We start from the raw sequence: 6,593 nt of genomic DNA, 5'->3' as shown, positions 1-6,593 counted from the left end.
AAAATTGTCCAAGTTGGCGATATGCAGAGTACTGCCCTGCCGACTACAAAATTCAGAAGGTTCAGAAGGTTATGGAGAGCACTATATCACCATCCTTATTAATACCTAATAGATGATATAAAGGCTTTGGGGAATCAACTGATAAAGCTGAAAGCTCTCGAATTCTCTGCCAAATCTCTCTACTTTTCCTCTCTCTTTCCTCTGTAAACCTTCCCCTATGACCAATCTTTCAGAATCTAAATCAACACCTTTTGAGGATCTTCCCGATGATCCCTGTTGAAAAGCCCTGGGACTGCTTGGTCTATTAGTGGCACTGTGTTACTGGAAGCTGTGGTCTTTGTCTGAATGCCCAGCAAAGCTATCTATATCTGCTGTCAGTGACAAGGTGAGGTTTGTTTACTTTGCCATGGAAACCCGTGCCTCTGGCAGAGTGCTTGCTGACGATCATTCACTATTTAATGGACTTACTCAGCTTCCGAGTAAAGCAAATGAAGGTCACTCTGGCGATCATGGTCAAAGATAGTAGCAACCCCAGGGCTCTATATAACCAAGACACTGTCAAAAGTTCAAAATCAACAAAGGGGAAAGGGCAGAGTCAGAAAAAGTTTGCCCTGATAAATGAACAAATAAATAAATTATCAAATTACAGACAGATGGCAGGACAAGTTGGTAAGACTTTGTGTTTTAAGCCCATTGTGGATTCTGAACTTTATAAATAGACTACGAGTAGGTTGCTCTAAACGTTTATGTATCAGTCGTTTGGCTCTGGCAGGGTCATCGCATCCAATTAGCTGCACGTCACTTTATGAATCTCATCAAGGGTTTCGAGAGGGTGTGATGGAGATGGACTGGAATGGACCCAAGACTTAAGTTAATGGGAAGGGCATAGAGAAGTCGGAGTTGTACTCCTTGGTGCGGAGAAGGTCAAGGTGAGATTTAGTGTAGGTGTACAAAATAATGAGGTTTTACTAAATAGGGAGAGTGCTTCTTCATTGAACATCAGATGCTGCAAATCTGAAATAAAACTGAAAATGCAGGAACCACTCAGCAGGTCAGGCAGCATCTTTGGAAAGAGAATCCAAGTTAGTGTTTCAAGTTGGAGACCATAGTCAGAACTGGCCTTTGACCCGAAACTTTAATATTATTTCTCTTTCCACAGATGCTGCTTGCCCTGCTAAGTTTTAATAACATTTTGCTTTTATTAGTTGGAAAGCCTGAGACAGATGTAAGTAAATTGAAAACTTTTTTGAAGAAAAATAAATTGAATTTAAGGGATATCTGGCTGAGATATACCAATCATCATTGGTCTCGCATGAGGTACTGGATCACAGGAAGGTGGTAGATAAGACCATAAGAGAGGTAGAATTAAACCACTCGGCCCATCATGTCTGCTTCACCATTCGACCCATCAAATCTTCTCTGCCATTCGATCATGGCTGATCTATTTTTCCCTCTCAACCCCGTTCTCCTGCCTTCTCCACATCACCATTGACGCCCTTATAATTAAGCATCTATCAATTTCCAATTTTAAAATACCGAATGACTTGGCCTCCACCACTGTCAGTGGTAACTAAACTCAACAGATCACCCTCTGGTTAAATAAATTCCTCTCCATTTCCATTCTAAAGGTGCATCCTTTTATTTTGAGGCTGTGCTTCTGGTCCTAGACTCTCCTACACCTGGAGCTGTACACTCCGTATCCAAATCCACATCAAAGCCCCCTACAACCAAATGTTATGCCTCTATTTAAGAAGGGTTGCAAGAAAAAGACTAGGAACTATACCCCAGTGAGTATATCTATGATAGGTAAGTTACTGAAGAGGATACAAAGGGATAAAATATATATGCATTTAAATAGACAGCGGCTGATTAGCGGTAGTTAGCATGGTTTTGTACGTGGGAGATCGTGTCCCAAAAATTTGTTTGAGTTATTTGAAGATGTGTCTATATGTTGCTTGTATGGACTTTAGTAAAACCTTTAATAATATTATGGATAATCCCAAGAGATTTTATAACTACATTAAGGAAAAAGGGTAACCTGAGAGAGAATGTGCCCCTCAGGAATCAAAACAGTAAACTCTGTGTGGACGTCAGGAGATGGGCAAGGTCCTCAATCTGTATTTCTCTTCTGTTTTTACGGTGGAGTAGGACATGAGGACCGGGGAATTTGGGACAGTCAATGGAAGTGTCTTGAGGGCAATCAGTATTACGGTTGAGGAATTGCTGATGGTCCTATGATGGTAGATAAATCTCCCAAGCCTGATCAGATATATCCGAAGTCACTGGGAAGCTCGAGAGAAAATTGCAGGCTTTCTCCAGAGTTGCAGCCTGTCCCACTGAGTTACTCCAGCACTTTGTGTCTTTCTATTGAGTAGTTGAGAGGTCATGTTACAGTTGTATAAGACATTGGTGAGGCCATATTTGATTTTGATTTGATTTGATTCAATTTATTGTCATTGCACTTTTCAGTGCAACAAAATGGTTTAGCCATTTTAAGAGTATTAACAGTTTTGAGTATTTAAGAGGCGGTGGCGATGGAGCCTCGGCAGCGGTAATGGGAGCGTCAACGGCAAAGGGAGCCTCAGCGGCGGTAGGGCCTTGGCGGCAACGGGAATATCGCAACAGCAGGACCCTCGGCTGCAACGGGAGCCTCGCCAATGGTTGGGCCTCACGATCGACCCGATGGGGGGGGGAGGACAACGTAGGACCCGGCGTGGAGGGACAGCCATGAGGGATGGTTGGAGAACAAAGGGGGACCCGGTGTGGGGGAGGGGGGAGCACTCTAGTATTAGAATTCTCTGTCTAGGGGATAGGCTTGTGTTCATTTGTTTGTTCCGGTTAAGGAACTGTACTCACGGCAGCCAGCCAACAGTCGCTTGTCCTTTTGTTTTTTTCACTTTTAATTTAATTTTAATTTAAAGTTTCCATGTACCTTGTTGGGTGTTATGATTGTTCAGAACAAGCTGCCAGAGGAGGTAGATGAGACAGGTTCTGTCGCAATGTTTAAAAAACATTTGGGCAAATACAAGGATAGGATAGGTTTAGAGGGATATGGGCCAAATGTAGGCAGGTGGGACTAGTTTAGATGTAAATAGACACAAGATGTTGGAGTAACTCAGCTGGTCAGACAGCATCTATGGAGAGATGGTATAGGTGACGTTTCGGGGTGAGATCCGTTCATCAGTCTGATGTTCTCCACCCGAAATGTCACCTATTCCTTTTTTCCAGAGATGCTGACTGACCCACTGAGTAACTCTAGCATTTTGTGTCTATCTTTGGTGTAAATCAGCAACTGCAGTTCCTTCCTACACACTAGTGTAGATGTAGTTGGTCAGCGTGGGCAAGATGGGCCAAAGGGCCTGTTTCCATGCTGTATGACTCAATAACTTTATACGGTTCTGCATAGTGGGCTGCTCTGGAAGGTTAGATCACTTGGCTAACTGCTCTGGAAGGTTAGATCACAAGGATAGCCTGCATACAGAATTAGCTTCCTGGCAGGAAGCAGGTGTTGATGGGAGGTTGTTTTTCGAACTGGTGGTTTGTAACTAGTGGTGTACCTCAAGGATTGGTGCTGGGCCAATTGCTGTTTGTGGTTTATATCAACAATTTAGATGAGAATGTTCAAGGCATGACGTAAGTTTGCAGATGACACTAAATAAGGTGGTATCGTAGATAGTGACGATGGCTTTCAAAAATTACAGCAGGATCTTGATCAGTTGGGCAGTGGGCTGAGAAATGGTTAATGAAGTTTACTGCATATGTATGAGATCTTGCATTTTTGGAAGTCAAAACAGGGAAAGACTCACAGTGAATGGTAGGGCCTTGCGGAGTGTTGTAGAACAAAGGGTTCTAGTTCTCTGAATGTGGAATCGCAGGTAGATTGGGTGGGAAATAAGGCTTTTGGTGCATTGGGCTTTATCAGTCAAGGTATTGTGTATAGATGTTGAGATGTTATGTTACAGTTGTATAAGATGTTGGTGAGGCTGTACTTGGAGTATTGCAATCAGTTTTTGTCACTCTAATAGGAAGGATGTTATTTCAGTTGGAAAGAGTGCAGAGGAGATTGTTGAGGGTATTGCTAGGACTCAAGGGCCTGAACTATAAGGTGGGACTGGGCAAGTTAGGACTCTAATCCTTGGAGCACAGGAAGTACCAGAGGACGTAGGTTTAAGACTCGAGGGGAAACATTTAATAGGAACGTGAGGGGCAACCTTTCCACACAGAGGGTGGTGGATGTCTGAAACTGGTTGCAGATGATGTAGTTAAGGCAGGCACTATAACAACAATTAAAGGACACTTGGACAGGTAGAAGGAAGGGATTGTCGGGATATGAGCTAGCTTAGATGGGACATCTTGCTCGGCATTGATGAGTTGGGCTGAAGGGCATGTTTCCATGCTCTGACCAGTTTTGATGTTAGGTGAACACATTTTTCTACACACACAGTCTTTGGTAGACAGTCAAAACCTTTTTCCCCAGGGTGAGAATGTCAAAGACTGGAGGACATAGCTGTAACGTCAGAGGGGCAAAGTTGAAAGGAGATGTGTGGGACAGGTTTTTGAACCAATGAATGGTGGGTGCCTGGAACACGCTGGTGGTGGAGAAAGTAGATACAATCATGATGTTTAAAAGGCTTTTAGAAAGACAGGTAGATTTGCAGGGAATGGAGAGATATGGATCACATGCAGGCAGAGCAGAGTAGATTAATTTGGCCTGTTCATGTGCGGAACTATTGTACTATGCTAGTACTTCCTGTACTTTGTTGTACAATATTATGTTCAATGGAACTTGCTGCTAGAAAGGCCAGTTGGATAAGATTCAATTCAAAACTTTCAAATCAGTATTGGATAAAAATATGAAAAGAGTGCAAGACTATGAGGAATTTGTTGAATCACTTGCTCAAAGAGCTGGCCCAGGTGCAGGGTGCTGCATGTTCTTCTTTAGTGGTAGAATAATCTATAGCATTTATCAGCTGATAATTAATTTCAATTTATAAGGTTTAAGTGGAATGGCAGATTATACATGTAACCGTGCAATCTTTGAGACTAATTATGGAATTATCTATGTTTATCCAGGAGGAGATATGGAAGAAGAAAGTTGTAAGAAGACTGCTTTACAAAACAAGAAAACTATTTAAACCTTCCTTAAGATTTTCCTACTCTAAAATGTAGTTATGTGTGTTTACTATAATTGCATTACTGTTCAGAATAAAATCAAGCACCATGCTTTTTGGAAGTATATACAAGTATTATTTTATGCCAGAGTATCGATGCCCTGTTATTAATTACAACCAACATGGTCTACATCTGTGTTTTTGCTCAACATGACAAATGGTTTGTTAATGTAGTAACCTTGTGCATGATTGCACTTGGCTTGGATGATTCAGTGAGCTCTTGATAAGCTACTATCCTGCTTGTGATACTGAATGATCCTAGCCAAATGTGTGCTTGTTTTATATTTGTAATGTCAGAGCGCTGAAGAGGATATTATTGTAGTCAAATCCTTATTCATTTTCTCTCTGATAAACTGTGAGAAACAAAAAAGTGCCCAGGAGTATACCTCAACCAGGAAAACCTTTCTGAGGTTTCAAAGCTTCAACCAGCTTTTTAGCAATAGTACTGTACAGATATCGGTGTCTAGTTCATAGAGCTCCATGTCTATCTTTAGATTTTAAACAAAATGTTTGATCCAAGTTCTCTAGCTTTTTAAAAAATAACTAGATACCTCCCTGCTCATTCTGCCACCATTTGGGGATTACTTCACCTCATTGTATGATAGCATTTTTTGAAGTTGCTTCATTTTATTTTAAACAGAACTGTTCATTGATTATAGCACTTAATTTCCTTGAACAGATCCATGTTCATTTTCCAGCACTTAAACAGTCTGTAAAATGCACGGGTCCCTATCACGAGATGATAATACAGTGGAACACATTAATCATGATAATGTCCTTCTTGAACAATCATGATAATAGTACTGATAGAAAATTGTAGTCCTTGCTGTTTTATTGCATACTCTTCTCTCCCTTGCATTTTGCTATTCTCACAAGGGAACCACTCCTTTGGGTGCACATAGACATTGTGATGAACTGTGCTGGGAGTGTAAATTAATTCTCATTTATACATATGCCTTTACCAAGCTGCATTGTTTTCAATCAGAATTGGATACAAATCACAGTCACAACTTAGTGGTGTGTCGTTCAGTTTAAAATTTCAGATTACCTTGTGACTGTGCTCTGCGTGGAATGTTGCTCTTGGTCCAAAGCAGTATTGATGTGCACGGCGAACCTTTCAGCTTATCAGGGAAAGTGTGGGTGCTACGTCAGGTTCAGAGCCTTCCTGTTTACACAATTTCCAACATTTCTCAGGGTTTCTATCAATATCGTTTGCACTACTGTAGTATCAGATGAGAAACATTGGTTACACATCGTGTCACCCATTAGGCAATAGCATGCTTATTTTTTTCGACAAATATTGGAAATAGTCAGATACATTGCCTGGCTACGACCTCCTCTTATTGTAGCTGCAGGTTCTCCTGTAGACGTTCCACTTGGCTCCATGGTGGGGTTAAGGGCAGTCAGTGAGAGGCAGAGGTT

General features: G+C 41.5%; 1 protein-coding gene across 1 annotated transcript in view; it reads left to right on the top strand.

Annotated features, from left to right (window-relative positions):
• c1h4orf54 (chromosome 1 C4orf54 homolog) overlaps positions 1–5,236 on the top strand; it is a 43,351-nt gene extending 38,115 nt beyond the window's left edge. The window contains exon 3 of the mRNA XM_033022828.1: positions 5,074–5,236. The gene's annotated coding sequence lies outside the window, so the exon portion shown is untranslated. The remainder of the gene's footprint in view (positions 1–5,073) is intronic.
• Positions 5,237–6,593: the final 1,357 nt, after the last annotated feature.

This window comes from Amblyraja radiata, chromosome 1 (genome assembly GCF_010909765.2).
Source record: "Amblyraja radiata isolate CabotCenter1 chromosome 1, sAmbRad1.1.pri, whole genome shotgun sequence".
Lineage (NCBI taxonomy): Eukaryota > Metazoa > Chordata > Chondrichthyes > Rajiformes > Rajidae > Amblyraja > Amblyraja radiata.
Note: the sequence above shows the minus strand (reverse complement) of the source record. Positions and strands in the feature narration are given on the sequence as shown.